This window comes from Pristiophorus japonicus, chromosome 23, assembly GCF_044704955.1.
Source record: "Pristiophorus japonicus isolate sPriJap1 chromosome 23, sPriJap1.hap1, whole genome shotgun sequence".
NCBI classification, from domain to species: Eukaryota; Metazoa; Chordata; class Chondrichthyes; family Pristiophoridae; genus Pristiophorus; species Pristiophorus japonicus.
Window position 1 is genome coordinate 55,269,140 of NC_091999.1, and position 27,529 is coordinate 55,296,668.

At 47.5% G+C, this 27,529-nt stretch overlaps 1 pseudogene; it reads right to left on the minus strand.

Moving 5' to 3' along the window:
- Nucleotides 1-2,201: 2,201 nt before the first annotated feature.
- Nucleotides 2,202-6,675, minus strand: LOC139235377 (zinc finger protein 239-like; annotated as a pseudogene).
- Between the last annotated feature and the right edge of the window lie 20,854 nt (nucleotides 6,676-27,529).

A 27,529-nucleotide genomic window follows, 5' to 3' on the forward strand; every position in this document is an offset into this window, starting at 1 on the left:
TGTTCCCGGCAATACTTAATTCCTGGCCGTTACGTGGGACTACTGTCCTCTTAATTCAGGCTCAGGCTAGGTGTTTGAGATATTGGACCGTTCCCTCGTGTCGATCAACCAGCATCCACCTTCCGAACTTTTATAATTTAAAAATCGTTTGTGTTTATACTCACTCGGGTTTACTCCAAATGTGTTCAGCGACTTCGGGGAATCCTGCCGACTACGCCATTGTTAGCGTTAGTGTTTTCTCTGAAGAATCACTCAACACTCAGAGTCGGTTCCAACGCCTGGCGGCCTTTATAATGCTCAGCGGGGAGGAAAAACTCAGGACCGTATCCAGGTTTCTCTCCACAGAACAAAGAGTTACATGTACCTTTATATGTTTCACAACAGTTACAAAACAGTTTACTACAGTTACACAGCCCATCACGGCTGGACACAAGCCAATCACAACGATTATAGATTACATATAGGTTCTTTTAACCCAATAGAATTCTATAGTATCCAGGGAATCATTGTCAACTTGGGCTGATCGATGACTTTATATGTTCTCACCCTAGTTCTTTCATCTGGGAGAAATAATTGGTTTGTAGCCTTGTTTACAGCAAATGGTTTCCCTCTTATCTTTCTTCCTGGGGAATTAATTGGTTTATGGCCTTGTTCACAGGAGATGGTTTCCTTCTTATCTCTGTCTTCCCTCATCCCAGGCATTCCTACAGTGGGCCTCACAGGGTTATTGCTCGGTCAGTGAACGTTCAACAGTTTACAGCTTGACTACCTGATTTCCCATCATGCCTGGGCAGCCATTTTATGTGTGTGTCCATTTAAGCTTATGTGAGTTTTAAATATCCAGCAGGTGCCTAATGCCTAAGTCTATATATATATTTCTACTCTCTACAACAGTATCCATGGACAAATTTATTTGAGAAAAGCCTGCAGGCCGATGAGACACTGTTCAGGTGCCAGTGTGCTGCTGGTTTGCCCATCATTTTGCCTGTCATGGAAAATAACTGAACATTTCTCCCAGTGTAACCTTTGCTGTAATGAAATGTGTCTTTTAATAAGCCTCATGTCCTTGCTCATGTCTGCTGCAATTGTGTAGAAAGGGGATGTGTGAAGTGATGGTGTTTGTATGGAGGTGTGAAACAAGGAAATGGTATCTGTGTGTGGCAGTGACACAGCCTTGTGGTCACAGGCAGAACCATGCACCGATATCCTTGTGGTTATGGTTTGAGCAGGGTCAGTTCATGAATTCTCAAGCTAAAAGGTGCCAGGGATCAGGAGCAGCGGCAGTAAATAAAATCTAAATGTAAATTCCGATGTAGTTTATATTTATTTATTCCTATTATAATAGCTTTTGCTGAATGTGGCCCATGCCTCGTGCCGGTATATTGGATCAGGCCCACCATAGAAAATGAGTTTGAAACCTTGAGGTAGACAATGTCAACCGGATTCCCCCATCTACCAACCGAACAACTTCTTTACACTCAAGCTAGTTTGTAAGATGTGACCATGTTTACCAGATTCCATGTTCAATATCTGTAATGGCCCCTTCCCTTCCCCATGATGGAAAACAACAGCGCTCAGGATCCCTTCAAGCACCTTCCTGGTGATCAAGGTCACGTTGATGGTCCTTCAGTTCCTGAGCTCTGACTTGTGGCCAATTTGGAAAATGGGAACTACATGTGCTACCTTCCAATCTCAGGGAACAACCCATGACTCTACTGAGCTGATGGAGATATGGGAAAATGACTGACAGAGCACCCGTCCCATCTCTTTAAACACCCTTGGGTGGATGTCATCCGCACCTTACACCGTCAAGATTAACCCGCACGGAGACTTTGCTGACAGTGAAGAGAGATGAGAAAGACCAAAGTGCCGTTTGACCCTCTCAGTGTGACCCTGAAGGACTGTGTCCAGGCTGAAGTTCTCCCCCCATACGATCTTCCCACAGATTGTCCTCTCTGAGCTCCAGTCAGGTGATGCTAAACACACGGGTGGGAAAGACAAAAATCTACAGCAATGTGTTGAAAGCAACACGAATTTATTTGTCTATATCCCAAATATTAAACTCCAGTCCAGTTACAGGAGTTATTAAAATCAGCGGAAACAAACCCCAACTGTCAGAATGAACATGGTTCAATCGGGATGTGATTAACAGCAGCAATAACAGCAGATACCAACCCCTGCAGTCACTTGTGAACTTGCTGGTGTCTCAGTAGGTGCAATGACTGAATGAATCCCTTCCCACACTCAGAGCAGGTGAATGGCCTTTCCCCAATGTGAATTCGCTGGTGCCTCAACAGATGGGATAATCGAGTGAATCCCTTCCCACATTCAGAACAGGTGAATGGCCTCTCCCCAGTGTGTATTCGCTGGTGCATCAACAGATAGGATGACCGAGTGAATCCCTTCCACACTCAGAGCAGCTGAACGACCTCTCCCCGGTGTGAACTCGCCGCAATGTTTCCAGCTGCGATGGGTAGTTGAAACGTTTCCCACAGTACCCACATTTACACAATTTCTCCCCAGTGTGACTGCACTTGTGTATCTCCAGGTTGGATAATAGGCTGAAGCATTGCCCACACACAGAGCACGTGTACAGTTTCTCCCCGCTGTGAACAGTGCTTTTTGCTTCCATGGTCAAAGACCGATGATATTCTGTTCCCATGAATCGAGTGACTCCATCAGATCTGAATGTGATGGTTGGTTTGAGCCTCCAGTCGACAAATCCTCCTCTTTTACTACCCTGCAAAGTTAATTTCAGACAGGAAAAAGGGTGGGTGAGAGAGAATCATCAAAAACACAAAGGCATGTTGAGAAATTGAGCTGAGTGAACTTGTTAATTTGTGGGGCCAGCACTAGAAATAGTAACCATGAAAGCTGCCAGTTTGTGATAAAACCCAACTGGTTCATTAATGTCCTTCAGGGAAGGGAACCCACCTCCATTGACAGCCCCACATGGGGAATTGTTGGTCCCACTGGGCCCAGAAATACTGGGGCGAAACCCAGCAGCTTTTCCTCCATCTCCACTCCAGCTCAAACTGACACAACAAACAGATCCACACAGGAGGCCAGGTATCCAAAGCATCTTTCTAACATTTGCAGCATAGTTGAGAGGCGATCTACTCTAAATTGCCGCAGATTTGGAGATTTGAGAGTCTAGATTTTGCTTTGTACCGGAATCCAGGTCAGTGATTGGAGCATGGGTAGGACCATTGTTACGGCCCAGGTACAGCAGGCGATGCGGCAAGCAGCAGAGGAGTGGTGAGGTCGGGGTGGAGTAGCGGCGAGGGATCAGGGCTGAGAGATTGGGGCCCACAAGAGGTGAGAGTTTGGGGTGGAGAGATTGTGGCCTACGAGAGGCACGAATTCGGGGCCCAGAAGAGGCAAGGGCCCAGGGACAGCATGGACCAGACCACTCTGTGATCTATGGGCAGTAGAAGTATGTGCACCAGGTCTGTGCAGCAGAGCTTGGTCTCCAGTCATCTTGTTTAAAACTTGCCACTGGACCAAGACCTCACTCTGTCCAGCCCGTGTGATGGTGGTGTACAACAGACACACACATTAAAAGAATCCACGCACAGGCATCTCCCACCCTTCAATATGTAGTTTGGGACCTGGAATATCAGATCTCATATTGAAACATCTGTGAACTCATCCCTTTTTGGTGTGGAAGTGGGTCATCCTCGATTCAAGGGACTGTCTAATACTATACTGCACAGGAGGCCAGGGAGTGACTTCCGCATCCAACACCCACCCTGATACAGAATGGCTGGGATTTGCTGGGCCTGCTGCATAAATGCAACCAGTTGTTTTCATGGTTTGGGGGAGGCGTTGCCCCCGGTGTTTGCTGGTGCTGAGCCCAGCTCTCTGACTCGGGGCGGGGGAGGGGGCCGCACTCGGTGTTGCCCGGGGCCTGAGAGCCACACTCGGTGTTGTCCGGGGCCTGAGAGCCGCACTCGGTGTTGTTGGGGCCTGAGAGCCACACTCGGTGTTGCCTGGTGCCTGAGAGCCACACTCGTTGTTGTCCGGGGCCTGAGAGCCACACTCGGTGTTGTTCGGGGCCAGAGAGCCGCACTCGGTGTTGTCCGGGGCCTGAGAGCCGCACTCGGTGTCCCCTGGGGCCTGAGAGCCACACTCGGTGTTCCCTGGGGCCTGAGAGCCACACTCGGTGTTCCCTGGGGCCTGAGAGCCGCACTCGGTGTTCCCTGGGGCCTGAGAGCCACACTCGGTGTTGTCCGGGGCCTGAGAGCCACACTCGGTGTTGTCCGGGGACTAAGAGCCACACTCGGTGTTGTCCGGGGCGTGAGAGCCACACTCGGTGTTGCCCTGCGCTGTGCTTGCTCCGCTCTGTCCCTGGGAGCCTCTCCGCACAGGGTGGTGCTCTCTGGAACCAGCCCTTCTCACGCGTTGCCTCCCTGCTGATGGAGATAGGGTGTATTCCCCCGGGTGGAGCACTTTGGGTACAATCATTCGCCATTGTCAGGGAGTGGTACAGCACAGAAGGCCATGCGACCCATCGTGTCTGTGCCAGTTCTTTGGTGGAGCTGTTCAATGAGTCTCACTGCTCTGCTCTTTACCGATAGCTCGGTATATTTTTCCCGGCAAGTATTTATCCAATTACCTTTTAAAAGTTACTATTGAATCTGCTTCCACCACCCTTTCAGATAGTGCATTCTGGATCATAACAATTCACTGGGTAATAAATGATCCCACATTTCACCTCTCGTTATTTTGCCAATCATCGAAAGTCTGACTCCTCTGGTTACCTTCCCTAATGCCGCTGGAAAGAATTTCCATATTTACTCTTTCTTCTAAATCATTCATAATTTTGTACATCTCTGTCAAATCTCCTTTTACCCTTTTTTGCTCTCTGAAGAAAACTTCACCAGGCTCTCCACATCACGGAAGTCCCACATCCCTGGCACCGCTCCTTCTGCACCTTCTCGAAAAGCTTGTCATCATTCCCAAAGTTTGGATTCCAAACTTGAATACAATTCTCCTGCTGAGGCCGAACCAGTTTTTTATAAAGGTTTGGAAAACTAAACATCAAATACTGATATTTCTCTGATGGGGTTTAAAGGGCGACGTCCATCCAAGTCAGTTGGATGTGTCAATGAGACTGCGATCTGAAATAAGCACATTTGGAGTGGAGTGCCAGGGACATGCTGTGTAACTGGGCGCAAACAGTCCTGCACTCCCCCCCACATCACTTGTTTCCCATTTGGCATGAAAGGAACGTGTTAGTTGCAACAATTCATTTGATTTGATTTCAAATAGTTTAGTATAGAAATTGAATGATGTTTTTATGTTTTTTTTGCCCCAACTCAGGTTCAAGGCCTCAATTTTTCGCTTCGACTGTGTACAGGATTCCAAATCTGCGACTGTACATTGCAATTCCAACCCTGGGACTGTACATTGGGATGCTAACCCTGGGAGTGTATGTGGGCATTCTAACCCTGGGGGAGAGTACATGGGGATTCTAACCCTGGCACTGTACATGGGGATTCTAACCCTGGGACTGTACATGGGGATTCTAACCCTGTGACTGTACATGGGAATTCTAACCCTGGGACTGTACATGGGTATTCTAAACCTGGGAGAGTAAATTGGGATTCTAAACCTGGCACTGTACATGGGGATTCTAAACCTGGCACTGTACATGGGGATTCTAAACCTGGCACTGTACACGGGGATTCTAACCATGGAACTGTATATAGTGTCCAGGCGTTTGGGCCCCCTTTGGAGACGACCAGGCCTCTACTTCCCCGCAGTGCTCCAGGTGTGGTCTAGCTAGGGCTTTGTGCAGCTGCAGAAGGCTGGCAGTGCCCATGGAATAGTATCAAGGGAGGTAGCTTAGTCGTGACTTTCATTTTAAACTTTAAATCAACTTGGGAAATTTATAAATAACTTGGGAAAACTTTTTTAAAACTCCAGAAGAAACATTTAAAACTTCTGAAAAAACTTTTAACCAACGTGGAAGAACTTTCAAGAATTCTTTTCTTTAAAATTTTTTTTTATTGAGGAATTGAATACTGTACCCCAATCTAACCAGAAAATAGTTTGGTGTGTTTTATTAGCATCATTTTCAGTCATTTGAAACCAGGTTACACACGACGATGCCTGGCAAGCAGGTGTGCCTCCGACCAGGTGACCTGGACATCAGCCTCCCCTCTCCTGCCTCCCCCCAGAGGCGGGATTTCATCCCTCCATTTATGTATTTATTTGTCTATATCCCAAATATTAAACTCCAGTCCAGTTACAGGAGTTATCATCAGCAGAAACAAACCCCAATTGTCAAAATGAACATGGTTCAGTCAGGATGTGATTAACAACAGATTCCAACCCCTGCAGTCAGTTGTGAACTCGCTGGTGTGCCAGCAGGGTGGATGACCGAGTGAATCCCTTCCCACACACGGAGCAGGTGAACGGCCTCTCCCAAGTGTGAACTCGCTGGTGAACTACAAGGTGGGATGACTGAGTGAATCCCTTCCCATACGTAGAGCAGGTGAACGGCCTCTCCCTCGTATGAACTCGCAGGTGTGTCAGCAGGTGGGATGACTGAGTGAATCTCTTCCCACACACGGAGCAGGTGAATGGCCTCTCCCCAGTGTGAATGCGTCGATGAATTTCCAGTTCTGATGGAGAGCTGAATCCCTTCCCACAGTCCCCACATTTCCGCGGTTTCTCCATGGTGCGGGTATCCTTGTGACTCTCCATGGTTGGATGATCAGTTGAAGCCTCGCCCACACAAACAACACGTTTACAGATTCTCCACGCTGTGAATGGTGCGATGTTTCTTCAGGCTGTGTAACTGATTAAAACTCTTTCCACAGGCAGTGCACTGGAACACTCACTCGGGTGTGTGGGTCTTGGTGCATTTCCAGTCACACTGATATTTGAAATCTTTTCCCACAGGCAGGACAGACAAATATTTCTCCTTCCGCTTTCAAAGACTGATGATATTCAGGTCCGGATGTATCGATTGACTCCGTCAGATATTGACGCGATGTTTGGATTCTGTTTCCTGTCTGAAAATCTCCCCTTCTAATACGCTGTAAAAGGAGATAACAAAACTCATCACTGTCAGTACAAGACACAAATTCAGGATCTAGGGGCCAAGTTTCGACAGGAGTTGCTCCTATTGTTTTGGAGTATCCAATAAATCACAATTCTCCACATTTGGTTTTTTCCACTTTCAGTCAGTTAGTTCAGTTTCTTTTTCCAGCCACTTACGCCCGTTTTGGCCAGTTAAGCAAGTTCAGACAGCGAAATGTTACTCCAAACTAACTTAGGCCTGAGTCTGTGCCCACTTTTGTACGCTCAGAAAAACCTTGTGGACACTTCAGAAATCAGGCGCTGGTAGCAAGAGATGGCGGGCGGGGGAGGGGTTGTGGAGGGAAGGGAAGTTCGAGGATTTTCCAAGGCATTAAACACTTCACTTTTAAAAATAAAGAACCATCATCAATAATAAATGATCAATAACTCAATCAATAAATAAAATTTAAAAAGAAATTAAAAATCAATCAATAAATAAATAACTAAAAGTTCCTACCTCACCTACTGCAGCACCTATCCGTTCCGGAGCACTGCGAGCCCTCCAGCAGCACACACAGCCCTGCCTGCCTCCTTACACTTTCAAGGTTGAAGAGTTCGTGCGGGGTGCGCCACCGGGGAGGTGGTCGGGCGGGGCACGCCGGAGAGATGGTCACGGAACTGGTGTTTGGGCGGGCCGACAGGGTTGACTCGAGGTAAGAGCAGTGGCAGTGATGCGACGCCCAAGAACAGGCAGCGGCGAGGTGAGTGATGGTGAGGCAAGGCGAGGGGCGACGAGGCGAGGCAGGCAGGCCACTCGGCCCGGGCTAGGGGCAGCGAACATCGCGTCGTTCCTTCGGCCAGGGATAGGGTCGCCCGGAGCCACGAAAAGCTGGGAGGGCCAGGAGCTACTGTGTACACACGCAGACCCCACTGCACACACAGGCATCTGCCGACACTCTTTTTGGCGCATAGCTGTAGCTCCGCCCCCTGCTTCTCTTGTGCTCAGTCCAAAGCAGGCCAGATCACCCTGGAGAATCCCGAGGTAAGTATAAGGCCCACTTTTCCTTCTAGAAAGTTGGCAGACCTCTCGGAGGTGCACCGTTCTATGGGTCAGTCGAAACTTGGCCTCCTCGTTTCCATGGAACATTATTTCCTCTCTTGTTCTTCCAAAGCTGTAAATCCCTGTCCCACACATTGTCTCTCCTGCTGTGCTGAAATCCAAATCAACACACAATTCTAAACTGTTTCTCCTCCATTCCCACTTTTCACCACCAATTCTGACTGGGTTCAGAAATACACTCACTGGTACACTTCCTTCTCCTATAGGAGTGGACTCTGTCTGGGTTCACTTGTACACTCACTGGTTCCCCTTCCTCTCTTCCCCTGAAGGTACTGACTCTGGCTGGGTTCAGTTCTACACTCACTGGTTCCCCTCTCCTGAAGGTGCTGACTCTGGCTGGGTTCAGTTCCATACTCACTGGTTCCCCTCCCTCTCCTCCCCTGAAGGTGCTGACTCTGGCTGGGTTCAGTTCTACACTTACCAGTTTCGCTCCAATATGTGCCCCATGTGCCCGATCTCCATGTGTGAACCTCGACCGTGAGTGTCGACAGGCTATTCCACTGTTCTCACCTGAGGCCTTACACATGCATTTTCCAGCTGGATCACTGGATCCTCCTCACAATGGCTCAGTTTCTAAACAATAAGGTGATAAGTGGTTATGGGGAGGGGGCAGGGAACAGAAGAACATAAGAAATAGGAGCAGGAGTAGGCTATAGGGCCCCTCGAGCCTGCTCCGCCATTCAATAAGATCATGACTGATCCGATCATGGACTCAGTTCCGCTTACCGGCCTGCTCCCCATAATCTCTTATCGTTTAAGAAACTGTCGATTTCTGTCTTAATTTTATTCAATGTCCCAGCTTCCACAGCTCTCTGAGGTAGCAAATTCCACAGATTTACAACCGTCTGAGAGAAGAAATTTCTCCTCATCTCTGTTTTAAATGGGCGGTCCCATATTCTAAGATTGTGCCCTCTAGTTCTAGTCTCACCTATCAGTAGAAACATCCTCTCTGCATCCACCTTGTCAAAACCCCTCATAATCTTATACATTTCGATAAGATTACCTCTCATTCTTCTGAATTCCAATGAGTAGAGGCCCAACCTACTCAACCTCATAAGTCAACCCCCTCATCCCCGGAATCAACCTAGTGAACCTTCTCTGAACTGCCTCCAAAGCAAGTATATCCTTTCGTAAATATGGAAACCAAAACTGCACGCAGTAGTCCAGCTGTGGCCTCACCAATACCTTATATAGCTGTAGCAAGACTTCCCTGCTTTTATACTCCATCCCCTTTGCAATAAAAGCCAAGATACCATTGGCGTTCCTGATCACTTGCTGTACCTGCATACTATTCTTTTGTGTTTCATGCAGAAGTACCTCCAGGTCCCGCTGTACTGCAGCACTTCGCAATCTTTCTCCATTTAAATAATAACTTGTTCTTTGATTTTTTTTTTCTGCCAAAGTACATGACCTCACACTTTCCAACATTATACTCCATCTGACAAATTTTTCCCCACTCACTTAGCCTGTTTAGGTCCTTTTGCAGATTTTTTGTGTGCTCACACATTGCTTTTCCTCCCATCTTTGTATCGTCAGCAAACCTGGCTACGTTACACTCAGTCCCGTCTTCCACGTCGTTAATATAGATTGTAAATAGTTGGGGTCCCAGCACTGATCCCTGCGGCACCCCACGAGTTACTAGTTGCCAACCCGAGAATGAACCATTTATCCAGACTCTCTGTTTTCTGTCAGTTAGCCAATCCTCAATCCATGCTAAAATATTGCCCCCAACATCCTCAACATTTCCTCATTAGTCCACCCCCTCATCTCCAGAATCAACCTCGTAAACCATCTCTGAACTGCCTCCCCTCTCCACCACTGAAGATGCTGAATCTATCTGGTGTCAGTTATGCACTCACTGGTTCCCCTGCCCTGAAGGTGCTAACTCTGGCTGGGATCCATTTTGCACTCACTGGTACCCCTCCCTCCCATCTGCCACTCCCCTTAGGGTGCTGACTCTTGCTGGGTTCAGATACAGATTCTCTGGTTCCCCTCTCATTCCCTGAAGGTGTAGACTCTGGCTGCGATCAGTTCGACAATCACTCATTTCCCTCCCACCCATCTCTCTCCTCCCCTGAAGGTACTGACTCTGGCTGGGTTCAATTCCACACTCACTGGTTCCTCTCCCCTGAAGGTACTGACTCTGGCTGGGTTCAGTTATACACTAACTGGTTCCTCTCTCCTGAAGGTACTGACTCTGGCTGGGTTCAGTTCTACACTCACTGGTTCCCCTCCCCTGAAGGTACTGACTCTGGCTGGGTTCAATTCCACACTCACTGGTTCCTCTCCCCTGAAGGTACTGACTCTGGCTGGGTTCAGTTCTACACTCACTGGTTCCCCTCCCCTGAAGGTACTGACTCTGGCTGGGTTCAGTTCTACACTCACTGGTTCCCCTCTCCTGAAGGTACTGACTCTGGCTGGGTTCAGTTCTGCACTCACTGGTTCCCTTCCCCTGAAGGTGCTGACTCTGGCTGGGTTCAGTTCTACACTCACTGGTTCCCCTCTCCTCCCCTGAAGATGCTGACTCTGTCTGGTTTCAGTTCTGCACTCACTGGGTAACATACGATATAGGAGCAGCAGTAAGCCATGCGGCCCCTCGAACCTGCTCCGCCATTTAATACCATCATGGCTGATCCGATCATGGACTCAGGTCCCCTTCCCTGCCCACTCCCCATAACCCCTTATTGTTTAAGAAAGTGTCTATTTCTGTCTGAAATTTATACAATGTCCCAGCTTCCACACCTCTCAGAGGCAGTGAATTCCACACATCCACAACCCTCAGAAGAAATTTCTCCTCATCTCAGTTTTAAATGGAGGCCCCTTATTCTAAGATTATGCCCTCTATTTCTAATCTCCCCCATCAGTGAAACATCCTCTCTGCATCCACCTTGTCACGCCCCCTCATAATCTTATATGTTTCGATAAGATCACTTTTCTATCTTCTGAATTCCAATGAGTGTAGGCCGAACATATTCAACCTTTCCTCAGAAGTCAACCCCCTCATCTCCAGAATCAACTTTGTGAACCTTCTCTGAACTGCCTCCAAAGCAAGTATATCCTTTCGTAAATATGGAAACCAAAACTGCACGCAATATTCCAAGTGTGGCCTCAACAATACCCTGTACAACTGTAGCAAGACTTCCCAGCTTTTATACTCCATCCCCTTTGTAATAATGGCCAAGATTCCATTGGCCTTCCTGATCACTTGCTGTACCTGCATACTGATCTTTTGTGTTTCATGTACAAGTCCCCCCAGGTCCCGCTGTACAGTAGCACTTGGTAATCTTTCTCCATTTAAATAATTACTTCTTCTGTGATTTTTTTTCTGCCAAAGTGCATGACCTCATACTTTCCAACATTATACTCCATCTGCCAAATTTTTGCCAACTCACGTAGCCTGACAATGTCGTTTTGCAGATTTTGTGTGTCCTCCTCACACATTGCATTTCCTCCCATCTTTGTATCATCAGCAAACTTGGCTACACTACACTCGGTCCCTTCTTCCAAGTCGCTAATATAGATTGTAAATAGTTGGGGTCCCAGCACTGATCCCTGTGGCAACCCACTAGTTACTGATTGCCAAACTGAGAATGAACCATTTATCCCGACTCAATATTTCCTTATAAGTCAACCCTCTCATCTCCGGAATCAACGTCCTCTCCACTGCCTCTCCTTTCCTCCCCTGAAGATGCTGAATCTATCTGGTTTCAGTTCTGCACTCACTGGTTCCCCTCCCCTGATGGTGCTGACTCTGGCTGGGTTCAGTTCTACACTCACTGGTTCCCTCCCCTGAAGGTACTGACTCTGGGTGGGTTCAGTTCCACACTCACTGGTTCCCCTCCCCTGAAGGTACTGACTCTGGCTGGGTTCAGTTGTACACTCACTGGTTCCCCTCCCCTGAAGGTGCTGATTCTGCCTGGGTCCAGTTGTATACTCACTGGTTCCCCTCCCTCCCATCTGCCCCATCCCTGAAGGCACCAACTACAGCTGTTTTCAATTCCACACTCACTGTTTCCCCTCCCTCCTCTCTCCAGCAGGCAGTGTTTAGGGAGCTAGGAGAGAGTTTAAAAAGCAGGACCTCAAAGGGTAGTAATCTCCGAATTCCTCCCGATGTCACGAGCTAGTGACTACAGAAACAGGAGGATAGAGCAGATGAATGCCTGGCTGGAGAGATAGTGCAGGCGGGAGGGCTTTACTTTCCTGAGGCACTGGGACCGCTTCTGGGGGAGGTGGGACATGGACAAACCAGATGGGTTGCACCTCAACAGAGCCGGGACCAATATCCTCACGGTGGGGTGTGCTCGTGCTTTTGGGGAGGGGTTAAACTAGCTTGGCAGGGGGATGGGAACCTGAAAATAGATTCAGTAGGGAGGGGAGTAAAGCTGGAATTAGAAAGCAAAAATAAAGAAAGTGAGTTTGAAGGAGAGAGGAAACAAGCAGGAAAAATGTGTAAAAAAACACTTTGTCTCAATGCACATAGCATTTGAAACAAAATAGATGAGTTGACGGCACAAATAGATACAAATGGGTATGATCTGATAGCCATTACAGAGGCGTGGTTGCAAGGTGACCACGTCTGGGAATTAAATATTTGGCGCTACTGGACAGTCCGGAAGGACAGACAGAAAGGAAAAGGAGGTGGAGTAGCTCTATTGATAAAGGATGGAATCACTGCAATAGTAAGAAACGATATTGGCTCAAATGATCAGGATGTTGAAACGGTTTGGGTGGAGATAAGGAAAAATAAGTGGAAAAAGTCACTGGTGGATGTCGACTATAGGCACCGTAACAATAGCTACTCTGTTGGTCAGCGCATAAACCAGGAAATAGTGGGGGCTTGTAAAAAGGGAACAGCAATAATCATGGATGATTTTAACCTGCATATTGAATGGACAAATCAAATTGGTCAGGGTAGCCTTGAGGAGGAGTTCATAGAGTGCATAAGGGACGGGTTCCTTCAGCAGTATGTAACGGAACCAACCAGGGGGCAGGCTATCTTAGATCTGGTCCTGTGTAATGAGACAAGATTAATAAACAATCTCCTAGTAAAGGATCTCTTTGAATGAGTGATCATATCATGATCTGAATTTGAAATTCAGATGGTGGTTGAGAAAGTTGGATCTCTAACCAGCGTACTAATCTTAAATAAAGGAGACTATGCAGGTATGAGGGCAGAGTTGGGTTAAGTGGACTGGGAAAATAGATTTAAGTGTAGGACGGTTGATGAACAGTGGTGTACATTTAAGGAGATATTGATTGCACAACTCTCAAGAAAAATATATTCCAGTGAGGAGGAAAGGGTGTAAAAGAAAAGATAGCCATCCGTGGCTAACTCAAGAAATAAGGTATCCAATTAAAAACAAGGGCCAGAACTCGTGGGAGGACAGAAGACTGGGAAGCTTTTAAAAGCCAGCAAAGAATGACTAAAAAAAATGATTAAGAAAGGGAAGATAGACTATGAAAGTAAACTAGCACAAAATATAAAAACAGATAGCTGGAGTTTCTATAGGTATATAAAAAGGAAAAGAGTGGCTAAAGTAAATGTTGGTCCCTGAGAGGACGAGATCGGGGAATAAGTAATGGGGAACATGGAGATGGCAGAAACACTGAACAAATATATTCTATCAGTCTTTACTGCCGAGGACACTAACAATATCCCAACAGTGGAGAGTCAAGGGGCTACAGGGGGGAGGAACTTAACACAATCACTAAGAAGGTGGTACACAGTAAGCTAACGGGACTAAAGGCGGATAAATCCCCTGGAGCTGATGGCTTGCATCCTAGGGTCTTAAGAGAAGTCGCAGCAGGGACAGTGGATGCATTGGTTGTAATTTACCAAAATTCCCTGGATTCTGGGGACATCCCAGCGATTGGAAAACTGCAAATGTAATGTCCTTATTTAAAAAAGGAGGCAGAAAAAAAGCAGGAAACTATAGACCAGTTAGCCTAACATCTGTGGTTGGGAAAATGTTGGTGTCCATCATTAAAGAAGTAGTAGCAGGATATTTGGAAAAGAAAAAATTTGGTCAGGCAGAGTCAGCATGGATTTATGAAGGGGAAGGCATGTTTGACAAATTTGCTGGAATTCTTTGAGGATGTAACAAACAGGGTGGATAAATGGGAACCAGTGAGTGTGGTGTATTTGGACTTCCAGAAGACATTTGACAAGGTGCCACGTAAAAGTTCACAGGGTTGGGGGTAATATATCAGCAAGGATAGAGGATTGGCTAACTAACAGAAAACAGAGAGTTGGATAAATGGTTCATTCTCTGGTTGGCAACCAGTAACTAGTGGGTTGCTGCAGGGATCAGTGCTGGGACCCCAACTATTTACATTCTATATTCAAGAACTTGGAAGAAGGGACTGAATGTAATGTTGCCGAGTTTGCTGACGATACAAAGGATGGGAGGAAAAGCAATATGTGAGTACACATAAAATCTGCAAAAGGACATAGACAGGCTAAGAGAATGGGAAAAAATTTGGCAGATGGAGTATAATATTAGAAAGTGTGAGGTCATGCACTTTGGCAGAAAAAAAATCAAAGAGCAAGTTATTATTTAAATGGAGAAAGATTACAAAGTGCTGCAGTACAGCGGGACCTGGAGACACTTGTGCATGAAACACAAATGGATAGTATGCAGGTACAGCAAGTGATCAGGAAAGCGAATAGAATCTTGGCCTTCCTGATCCATGTTTCTGAAAAGATATACTTGCTTTAGAGGCAGTTCAGAGAAGGTTTCGGGGATGAGGGGGATGACTTATGAGGAAAGGTTGAGTAGTTTGGGCCTCTACCCATTGGAATTCAGAAGAATGAGAGGTGATCTTTTCGAAATGTATAAGATTATGAGGGGGCGGGACAAGGTGGATGCAGAGAGAATGTTTCCACTGATGGGGGAGACTCGAACTGGAGGGCATAATCTTAGAATAAGGGGCCACCCATTTAAAATTGAGATGAGGAGGAATGTCTTCTCTCAAAGGGTTGTAAATCTGTGGAATTAGCTGCCTCAGAGAGCTGTGGAAGTTGGGTCATAGAAACATAGAAAATAGTTGCAGGAGTGGGCCATTCGGTGTTTTTGTGACTGGAAGGCTGTTTCCAGTGTGGTTCTGCAGGGCTCAGTGCTGGGTCCCTTGTTTTTTTGTGGTATATATCAATGACTTGGACTTCAATGTTGTTGGTATGATTAAGAAGTTTGCAGGTGAAACTAAAATAGGCTGTGTGGTTGAGAATTAAGAACAAAACTGCACACTGCAGGAAACTATAAATGTACTGGTCAGGTGGGCAGTAAAGTGGCAAATGGAATTTAATCCAGATAAGTGTGACGTAATGCATTTGGGGAGGTCTAACAAGGCAAGGGATTACACATTAAATGCTACAACACTGAAAATTGTAGAGGAACAAAGGGACCTTGAAGTGCAGGTCCACAGATCCCTGAAAGTGGCAGGCTAGGTCGATAAGGTGGTTAAGAAGGCATATGGAATACTTGCCTTTATTAGTCGAGGCATGGAATACAAGAGCTAGGAGGTTGTGCTTGAAATGGTTAGGCCGCAGTTGGAATACTGTGTGCAGTTCTGGTCATCACATTACAGGAAAGATGTGATTGTACTGGAAAGGGTACAGAGGAGATTTACAAGAATGTTGCCTGGACTGGAGAATTTTGGCGATGAGGAAAGATTGGAGATGCAGAGTCAATTTTCTTTGGATCAGAGGACACTGAGGGGAGACCTGATGAAAGTATTAAATTATAAGGGGCTTGGATAGAGTGGATAGGAAGGACCTGTCTCCTGTGGCAGAGTGGTCAATAACAATGAGGCACAGATTTAAAGTAATTGGTTCAGAGGAGATATGAAGGGAAATTTCTTCACCCAGAGGTTTGTGGGGGTCTGGAACTCACTGCCTGAAAGGGTGGTAGAGGCAGAAATACTCAGCACATTTGAAAAATACTTGGATGTGCACTTCAACTGTCATCACCGACAGGGCTACGGACCGAGAGCTGGAGAGTGGGATTAGGCTGGATAGCTGTTTGTTGGCCGGCACGTACACAGTGGGCTGAAATGGTCTCCTGCCATGCTGTAAATTTCGATGATTTTATGATTTATGACCTAGATGAAGGGACCGAGTGTAATGTATCCAAATTTGCTGATGATACAAAACTAGGTGGGACAGTAAGCTGTGAGAACACAAGAGTCTGCAAGATATACATAGATAGATTATGTGAGTGGGCAGTAAGGTGGCAGATGAAGTATAATGTAGGGAAATGTGAGGTTATTCACTTTGGTAGGAAAAACAGAAGAACAGAATATCTTTTAAATTATGAGAAACTTTTAAACTTTGGTGTTTAGAGAGATTTGGGGTGCCCTTGTGCAAGACACACAGAAAGTGAGCATGCAGGTATGCAAGCAATAAGGAAGGCAAATGGTTTGTCCTTTATTGCAAGGGGTTAGAATAGAAGAGTAAGGAGGTCTTGCTACAATTGTACAGGGTCTTGGTGAGACCACACCTGGAGTACTGGGCACAGTTTTGGTCTCCTTATCGAAGGACGGAACCACTTGCCTTGGACACTGTGCAACAAAGGTTCACAAGATTGATTCCTGGGCTGTCTTATGATGAGATAGTGTGTAGAATGGGCCTATACACTCTCAAGTTTAGAATAATGAGAGGTGATCTCATTGAAACATACAAGGTTCTGAAGGGGACTGACAGGTTAGATGCTGAGTGGTTGATTCCCCTGGCTGGACTGTCTCAAATGAGGGGGCACAGTCTCAGGATAAGTGGTAGGCCATTTAAGACAGAATTGAGGAGGATTTTCTTCATTCAGAGGGTTGTGAATCTTTGGCATTCTCTCGCCCAGAGGGCTGTGGATGCTCAGTCTATTCAAGGTTGAGATAGATAGATTTTTGTATATTAAGCGAATCAAGGGATAAGGAGATCAGGCGGGAAAGTGGAGTTGAGGGCGATGATCAGCCATGATCTCATTGAATGGCGGTGCAGGCTCGAGGGGCTTTATGGCCTCCTCCTGCCCCTATTTCTTATGTTGATATCCAGGGGGCTCTAGATTTATTAGTCCCACCCTTTTACTTGAAGGTAACATACTTCCTCTGAACCCTCATTATCTCCTCATTGAATGCCTCCCACTGCTCTGAGACTGATTTAACTTCAACATAAGAACATAAGATTTCAGAGCAGGAGTATGCCATTCGGCCCCTCGAGCCTGCTCTGCCATTCAATGAGCTCATGGCTGATCTTCTACCTCAACTCCACTTTCCTGCACTATTCCATATCCCTTGATTCCCTTAATTTACAAAAATCTATCGATCTCTGTCTTAAATATGCTCAAAGGCAGAGCCTCCACAGCCCTCTGGGGTAGAGAATTACAAAGATTAATGAGTAAATAAGTTTCTGCTCTTCTCAGTCCTAAATGGCCAACCCCTTATTTTGAGACTGTGACCCCTGGTTCTAGACTCCTCAGCCAGAAACATCCTCCTTGCATCTATCCTGTCACGCCTTGTAAGAATTTTGTATGTTTCAATGAGATCATCTCTCATTCTTCTAAACTCTAGAGAATACATGCCTAGGTCTACTCAATCTCTCCTCATAGGACAATCCTCCCACCACAGGAATTCAGTTTGGTGAACCTTCGTTGCCATCCTCAATGGCAAGTACATCCTTCCTTTGGTAAGCAGCCAAAACTGTACACAATACTCCAGCTGCAGTCTCACCAGGGCCCTATATAATTGCAGTAAGACGTCTTTACTCCTGTACTCAAATCCTCTTGTAATAAAGGCCAAAATACCATTTGCATTCTTCGTTGCTTGCTGTACCTGCATATTAACTTTCAGTGATTCGTGTACAAGGACACCCAAGGTCCCTCTGAACACCAACGTTTCCCAATCTCTCACCATTTCAAATAGCTGTTTCCAGTCCACTTTGGCTAAATCATATCTCAGCTTCGTAAAATTGGCTTTTCCCCAATTGAGAACTTTTATTCCTGGTCTATCTTTGTCCTTTTCCATAACTACCCTAAATCTAACTGAATTACGATCACAAGCACCAATGCTCTCCCACTGATACCCCTTCCACCTGCCCAGCTTATGTCCCTAATACTAAGTCCAGAACTTCCCCCTCTCTTGTTGGGCTTGCTACGTACTGGCTAAAAAGTTCTGCTGGTTGCTGACCCCTCTTTGAAGGGAAATAGGTCCTTCATCTCCACTATATCTTGGCCCCTCATAATTTTATACACCTCATTAAAGTCTCCCCTCAGCCTCCTTTGTTCCAAAGAAAACAAACTATTAAGAGGGTTGGTGGGCTGGAGGAGGTTACAGAGATAGCGAAGGGTGAGACCCTGGAGAGAGTTGAACAAGAGAATGCGTATTTTAAAGGCTGATGCCACCAGCCATCTCGCCCAGCACAGAATGTAACTCACTACTAACAGGAAGGATGTTACTTTAACTACTACGAATGCATAATGCGGGGAAATCAATCTCTGTCCCTTTAACTAACAGTGTCATGGAAAGAGGGAAATGAATGACCTTTAAACACCTGATTATCTTGGCAGATATTAAGTGTCAGAAACTCATAATAGGAACTCCAGGAAAACAAAGTACTGAGCAATGTTACATTGTTTTGTTGACAAAAGAAATCTCGATTTAATTTTTAAAAGATAAATTGTTTAACAGGGGTTCACACAGACTCACCTGACAGGCCGACTCAGGATCCACACCTCAAGCACCGCGATTGGTTGCAGAACACGCTGCTCCCTGGGCCCAGCGGCCCCTGACCTCTATTCCTGTTGGTTCCCAGGGCAATCAATCACCACTCGCCAACATTACACTGCAAGATCAAGTTGAGGGGCTTGGAGGAAGAAATAAAACAAGACCGTGAACCTGAGTGAAGAAATAAAATTGGAGAAGCATGATGAAATAAACAAGGATAGACAATATAAACTGAAGGGTACAATCCGAAAGGGGGTGCATGAACAGTGAGACCTGTGGGTATATGTGCACAAATTACTGAAGGTGGCAGGACAGGTTGAGAAAGCAGTTAAAAAAGCTTACAGGTTGCTGGGCAAGAAAGTTATGATGAACCTTTGTAAAACACTGGTTCGGTCTCAACTGGAGCATTGTGTCCAATTCTGGGCACCGCACATTAGGATGTGAAGGTCTCAGAGAGGGTGCAGAAAAGATTGACAAGAATGATTCATGAGATGAGGGACTTCGGTTACGTGGATTGACTGGAGACGCTGGGGTTGTTCTCCTTGGAGCAGAGAAGGTTGAGAGGAGAATTGATAGAAGGGTTCAAAATCATTAGGGGTCCGGACAGAGTAGATAGAGAGCTACTGTTCCCACTGGCAGAAAGGTGGAGAATCAGAGGAGATGGATTTGAGGTGAATGGCAAAAGAACCAAAGGTGACATCAGAAAATCTATTTTATGCAGCGAGCGGTTAGAATCCGGAAAGCACGGCCTGAAAGGGTGGTGGAGGAAGACTCAATCACAGCTTTCAAAAAAAAAGTTGGATAAGTATCTGAAAGAAAACATTTGCAGGACTGGGGAAAGGGCGGGTCAGTGGGACTAGCTGGGAGCCGGCAAGGGTTCGATGGGCCGAATGGCCTTCCGTGCTGTAACCATTCTCTGATTGTGTGAGCAGAACCACTGTGTTCCCTGACTCAATCTAAAGCCTTCCTGATTGTGAGCACCTGTTAAACCTGCCCTGCACCTTCACTGCTCCAAGGAGAACCACCCCAGATGCTGCAGCCATCATCTTATTGAATGGCGGCAGGCTCGAGGGGCCAAAGGGCCGACTCATCTCCTATTTCTGATGTTCTCATGTATTCATGTCACTGGTCCCCATCCTGCACCAGCTCCCTGCAGTAAGATGGCCGCCGCGTATGCTCCCTGCCCTGCAGCGGGACAATGGAAAGTATTGTGACGTCGAGGAAGCCCCGCCCCTGTTGCTCCCTGCTCCCCGTGGCGGGCGGACCCGTGCTGCCCAAAGATGGCGGCCAAACTCCCGGCAACCCCCGACAGTAACCAAGGCCCGTCCCCGCCGAAGGTTCCCCACCCGCCGACTCGGCGGCAAATCTCACCGCCCGAGCGTGTCCGTGAGTCTGTGAGTCCTCAGGGAGGCTGTGCGCACTGCCCGTGCTGCTCAGCCATCCTACCGGGGGGGGGGGCAAAACGTCGTCTGTCCGCAGCTAATCTCCCACAATAGGCTGTCCCCACGTCTGCGCACAACTCCGCCTCACCTCACCTGGGCCCCGAGCTCAAAGGCTGCGAGCGGAGCCCAACAACAAACCCCCCAACCGCCCGCAATCAGTGGCGGGGGGCGGGGCCGCGGCACCAATCAATCACTGGTCCCTGAAGGTGCTGACTCTGGCTGGGTTCAGTTCTACACTCACTGGTTCCCCTCCTCAGAAGATACTGACTCTGGCTGGGTTCAGTTCGACACACACTGGTTCCCCTCCCCTGAAGGTACTGACTCTGGCTGGGTTCAGTTCTACACTCACTGGTTCCCCTCCCCTGAAGGTACTGACTCTGGCTGGGTTCAGTCCTACACTCACTGGTTCCCCTCCCCTGAAGGTACTGACTCTGGCTGGGTTCAGTTCCACACTCACTGGTTCCCCTCGCCTGAAGGTACTGACTCTGGCTGGGTTCAGTTCCAGACACTGGCATCATTCACTTTGTTTCTGCACCAAGATGGCTGCGCATGCGCTCTGCTACTCACTGAATGAAGATGGCGGAGCGCTGAACCTGCCTTCCTGCACGAAGATGGCCGCCGTTAGTCGGAGAAAGCCCCGAAGCTGCAACCGCCGATATTCCGGTTATTATTCCGGGCTTGTGGCGTGCGCCGGGTCTTTATGAAGCCTCCACGACTCCCTGCTGGTCGATTATGCCCCTCCGCCTCGCCGAAATGAACAGTTCTCAGGAACCTCTGAAAAAGATGTCTCCTCCGCCATTACACGCACTGCGCATGCTCCTGTAGTCTGGGTGCGTCACATTCTCCCCCGCGGGGCATGCTGGGTACATAGGGCCATGAGAAACAGGAGCAGGAGTGGGCCAGGTTCTGCACGGTTATTTACAGAGTGAAGCTCCCTCTATGCTGTCCTAAAGAATCGCAGGGCAGGGACAGCACGGGTTAGTTACAATTTAAAGCTTGCTGTCCGCTGACTCATCAAACACTCCCAGGGCAGGTACAGCACATGTTAAATACATAGCAAGGATCCATCTGCACTATCCCACCAGGTATTCCCAGGGTATGCACAGCACAGGTTAGATACAGAATAAAGCTCCCTCTGCACTGTCCCAAGAAACAATCCCAGCGCAGGTACAGCACAACTATTTTGTTGTTGACATGTAAATCAAATGCATCCTGATTAAAGGAGGGAGGGGAACAATAACCGACAAAATAAACCAATTAAACTTTGGACGGTAAATTTAAATCAAATTAAAATTTGGTTGCTGGAGCTGATGATGCACTCCAGTCCCTCCGGTGCCGACCTCTTACAGAAGGCTGCAAGCGCACTGGTGGCAGGTACAGCACGGGTTAGATACAGAGTAAAGTTCCCTCTACACTGTCCCATCAAACACTGCCAGGATATGTACAGCACATGTTAGATACAGAGTAAAGCTCGATCAACAGTGACGCATCAAACACTCCCAGGTCAGGTACAGCACCAGTTAGATATGGAGTAAATCTCCCTCTACACTGTCCCATTAAACACTCCCAGTGCAGGTACAGCATGGGTTAGATACAGAGTGAAGCTCCGTCTACACTGTCCGATCAAACACTCCCAGGGCAAGTACAGCATAATTTAGATGCAGGGTAAACGTCTCTCTAAACAGCCAATCCAAAAATGCACACGACAGGCACAACACAGGTTAGGTACACATCATCATCATCACAGGCAGTCCGTCAAAATCGAGGAAGACTTGCTTATACTCTAAAGGTGAGTTCTTACGTGACTAAACAATCCAGTACGGGAATTACAGTCTCTGTCACAGGTGGGACAGCCAGTCGTTGAATGACAGGGTGGGTGAGACTGGTTTGCCGCATGCTCCTACGCTTGTTTTCTGCATGTTCTCAGTGATGAGACATGAGCTGCTCAGAGCCCTCCCGGATTCACTTCCGAAACTTAGGGCGGACGTTTGTCAGGGACTGCCAGGTATCAGGGGGTTGTTGAATTTTATCAAGGAGTCTTTGAGGGTGTCGTTGAAAGGTTTCCTCTGCCCACTGTAGGCTCGCTTGCCATGTAGGAGTTCCGAGTAGAGCCTTGCTTTGGGAATCTTGTGTCAGGCATGTGAACAATGTGTCGAGCCAGGGTATCCCTGGAGATTGAGCATGCAGTGTCCACCGGTAGACTCGTGGCCTTCCATGAGAGGTCAGCACCAGAGAGACTGGAGTGCATCATTCCAGAGGGAACAGAATTGTAATTTTAATTCATTTGATTTCATTTGACAAAAGTTACCTTTATGTTGAATTGTTAATTTGTGTTTATGGTTCCCCCCAAAAACACAAGGGGGCACTTTAATGAAAGTTTCTGGAGTGTGACCCCCCTCCACCCTTTAATCAGGGGGAACCTGATTATTGTTCTACTTAAAATAGTTGTGAACAATGTGGCCCACCCAATGCAGCTGGTCGAGTGTGGTCACTGCTTCGATGATGGGGATGTTAGCCTGATCGAGGAAACACCAGGACTGGTTTGATGAGAATGATCAGGAGATGCAAGAGCTAATTAATCACAAGCACAGGGTATTTCTGAACCTAAAGCAACAACCCAACTCGGGAGCAGCAAAGCAGCATTACAGACGGCTTAAGGCCGAGATCCAAGAAAAAAAACCGGGACCTAAAGCATAGATGGTGGGTGGAGATATTAAAGGAGGTTCAGCAGCTGGCCGACAGCCATGATGTGCGAGGATTCTTCATCGCAGTCAAGGCCACCTGTGGCCCAAGCACCCAAGGCACCACCCCACTGCTGGCCAAGAATGAGGAAACACTCATCAAGGACACTGAGGCCGTCAGGACTCGCTGGAAGGAGCACTTCGAAGATGTCCTTAACCGAGACTCTGCCTCTGACTCGAGTGTCCTCGACTCCATCCAGCAGCATGCTACCTGCCAACATCTCACCAAAGCCTCAGCCCTGCACGAGATAGAAAAGGCCATCCGCCAGCTCAAGAACAACAAGGCAATGGGAGCGGATGGAATCCCCACTGAGGCACTAAAGTATGGTGGAGAGGCAATATTCGCATTAATGCGTGACCTCATCTCTCTCATCTGGAAGGAGGAGAGCAGGCCTGGAGATCTCAGAGATGCAGTAATCGTGACCATCTTTATCAAAGGGGACAAGTCCGACTGTGGCAATTACAGATAAGTCTCCCTGTTACCAGCCACTGGGAAAGTCATCGCTAGAATCCTCCTCAACCGTCTTCCCCTGTGGCTGAGGAGCTCCGCCTGGAGGCACAATGTGGATTTCGTCCTCTACGGAGTACAATGGACATGGAGTAGATACAGATTAAAGCTCCCTCTACACTGTCCCATCAGACATTCCCAGGGCAAGTACAACATGGGTTATGTTATGTATGCAACCTGATGAAACCAGCAATCTACCGCCATCAGAGGGCATATCTGCTGGAGTCCCAAGGGATCCCAGAATCGCTTGGGAGCATTGTATATAAGCAGTCCCCCCATGCTGTACGTGCACTCTGGAGTTATAAAAAAAGAGACCAAGATCACACTTCCTCATGTCTACAGTACTCAATCACATTACCTTTTTCTGGACATAACAATTGGCGACGAGATAATGAAACATCATGCAAAAATGCAAAGAACTGTTGGTATCCTGGAGAAATTCTCAGAAGGGGACGATTGGGATGTCTTCATGCAGCGACTCGACTAATACTTCATGGCCAATTGGCAGGGAATGTGAATGCTGCCAAACAAAGGGTGATCCTCCTCACTCTCTGCGGAGCAACAACCTATGGCCTCATGAAGAATTGTCTTGCTCCGGTGAAACCAACAACCAAATCGCATGAAGAACTGTGTACGCTGGTCCAGGAGCACCTAAATCCGAAGGAGAGCAATCTGATGGCAAGGTATCGATTTTACACATGTCAACGGTCTGAAGGCCAGGAAGTGGCGAGCTACGTCGGCGAAATAAAGTGTTTGGCATTGGCCATGAGGATATCCTTCGCAATCTATTGACTGTTGAAACACTGCAGCTAAGCAAAGCCATAATGATAGCAGAGGCATTTATGTCCACCAGCGATAACACCAAACAAATTTCGCAGCAATCAGATGTTTCGGCAAGTACTGTACACAAAGTAACATCGGTTTCAGGCAGGAATGCTTATGGCAGAATGTACACGCCTGCAGCTCCATGATCTCAGATGACTCAGAGTCTGCCATCAAGCATTAATGCGAGGCAGTTAACAGCTTGTTGGCACTGCGGAGGTGATCATCGAGCCCATCAATGCAGCTTCAAACACTATGCGTGCAAAGGCTGTGGAACAATGGGACACCTCCAGCGAATGTGCAGATGAGCTGCAAACACTGCAAACCACCACAATGCAGTGGAAGACCGATCCATGGTGGATCAAACTGAACTAGAGACTCAACCCGAGGAGGCAGATGTGTATGGGGTACACACCTTCACCACGAAATGTCCACCGATCATGTTAAATGTTGAACTGAACGGAATTCCAGTATCCATAGAATTGGACATGGGTGCGAGTCAGTCCATCATGAGAAAACGGCCTTCGACAGGCCCAAGCTGAGCCCCATTCACACCAAGCTGAAAACGTGCACGAAAGAGCTGATCCCTATAATTGACAGCACAGCATATTAAAAGTCTCTTATGATGGAACAGTACACGAACTACCACTAAGGATCGTGTCAGGAGATGGCCCCACACTGTTCGGCAGAAGCTGGCTGAGAAAAATACGCTGGAACTGGGATGACATCCGAGCGCTTTCATCCATCGATGATGCCTCATGTGCCCAGGTTCTTAGCAAGTTTCCATCGTTGTTTGAGCCAGGGATCGGAAGTTTCTTGAGGGCGAAGGTGCAGATCCATTTGATTCCCGGTACATGATCCATCCATCACAAGGCACGGGCAGTGACATATATGATGCGAGAGAAAGTGGAGATCGAGTTAGACAGGCTGCAATGAGAGGACATCATCGCACTGGTGGAGTTCAACGAGTGGGATAGTCAGATTGTTCTGGTTTTCAAGGGTGATGTCACGGTCAGCATAGGCGGGGACTATAAATTACCGATTAAGCATTTTTCGCTGCAGGACCAGTACCAGCAACCCAAGGCAGACAATCTATTTGCGACACTGGCAGGAGGAAAGATATTTACCAAGTTTGACCTGACCTCGGCCTACATGACGCAGGAGCTGGCGGAATCTTAAAAAGGCCTCACCTGCATCAACACGCACATAGGTCTGTTCATCTACATTAGATGCCCGTTTGGAATTCGATCGATCGCGGCTATTTTTCAAAGGGACATGGAGAGTCTGCTAAAGTCGGTGCTGCACATCGTGGTTTTCCAGGATGATATACTGGTCACAGGTCGGGACACCATCGAGCACATGCAGAACGTGGAAGAGGTTCCAAATCGGCTAGATCATGTGGGACTCAGGTTCACACGCTCGAAGTGTGCTTTCCGGGCGCCAAAGGTCGAGTTCTTAGGCAGAAGAATCGTGGCAGATGGCACCAGGCGCACTGACGCCAAGACAGAGGCCATCAAGAACGCACCGAGACCATAAAATGTGACGGAGCTGCGGTCGTTCCTGGGCTCCTCAATTATTTTGGTAATTTCCTACCCAGGTTGATCACCTTGCTAGAACCTCTATACATATGGCTGTGCAAGGCAGATTATTAGGCATGGGGGAAGATCAAAAGAGACTGATTTTGAGAAAGTCCGAAATCTGTTATGTTCCAACAAACTGCTTGTCCTGTATGATCCATGTAAACGTTTAGTGCTAGCTTGCGATGCATCTTTGTGCAGGGTCGGGCATGTGTTACAATAAGCAATCGAATTAGGAACATTGCAACCGGTCGCCTATGCGTCCAGGAGTTTGTCCAAGGCCGAAAGAACCGACAGCATGATTGAAAAAGAAGCTCTGGCATACGTTTACGGGATGAAAAAATACACCAGTATCTGTTTGGGCTTTAGTTCGATTTAGAAACTCACCATAAGCCGCTCATATCGCTATTCACAGAGAGCAAAGGTATTAAAACCAATGCTTCTGCTCGCATTGAAAGATGGGTGCTCACGCTGTATGCATATAAGTATGTAATTCATCACTGGCCAGGCACAGAGAACTGCACTGATGCCTTCAGTCGGCTACTTTTCCCACCACCGGGGTGGAAATGGCACAGCCTGCAGACTTGCTCTTGCATTTGAAAATGAAAAGTCACCCGTTACGGCCGCCGGATGAGGACCTGGACCAGCCAGGGTCCTTTATTGTCCCTTGTAAAAACTGTATCCTCCATGGGAGCTGGTCCAGCATCCCAGCGGAAATGCATGAAGAGATCATGCTGTTCCAGCAGCGTAAAGACGAAATGTCCATACAGGTGGCCCGATATCGACTCAGATTTGGAGTCTTGCGTGTGCCAATGCACCACTTGCTCGTAACTGAGCAATGCAGCCAGGGCACCCAAGTTTGTGGTCATGGCCCTCCAAACCGTGGTCTAGGATCCACGCTGACTTTGCTGGCCCATTTCTAGGCAAAATGTTCTTCGTTCTTGTGGATTTTTATTCCAACTGGATTGAGTGTGTAATAATGTCTGTGAGCACGTCCACTGCCACCCACGAAAAACTACGAGCCACGCACGGCCAGCCTGATGTCCTTGTCAGCGACAACGGGCCGTGCTTCACCAGCGCTGAATCCAAGGAATTCATGACACACAATGGGATCAAGCACATCACAACTGCCCCGTTCAAGCCCGCATCCAATGACCAGACAGAACGTGCAGTCCAAACCATCAAACAAAGCTTGAAACACCTGTCAAAAGAATCCCTGCAGACCCACCTGTCCCGAGTCCTGCTCAGCCACTGCACCAGACACCATTCTTTCACCGGGGTTACCCAGCTGAGCTGCTCCTGAAAAGGGTGCTCAAAACAAGGCTTTCTCTCGTTCACCCTGATCTCCATGATCAAGTCGAGGGCAGGCGGCATCAATCTGTGATCGCACAAATTTGTAAAGCAATATTGAAGTCAATGACCCTGTATTTGTACTCAACTATGGACATGGTCCCAAATAGCTTGCTGGCACTGCCATAGCCAAAGAAGGGAGGAGGATGTTTCAGGTCAAACTCGCAAATGGAATAACTTTCAGAAAGCATTTGGACCAAACCAAACTGCGATTCGCAGAGAGCCAC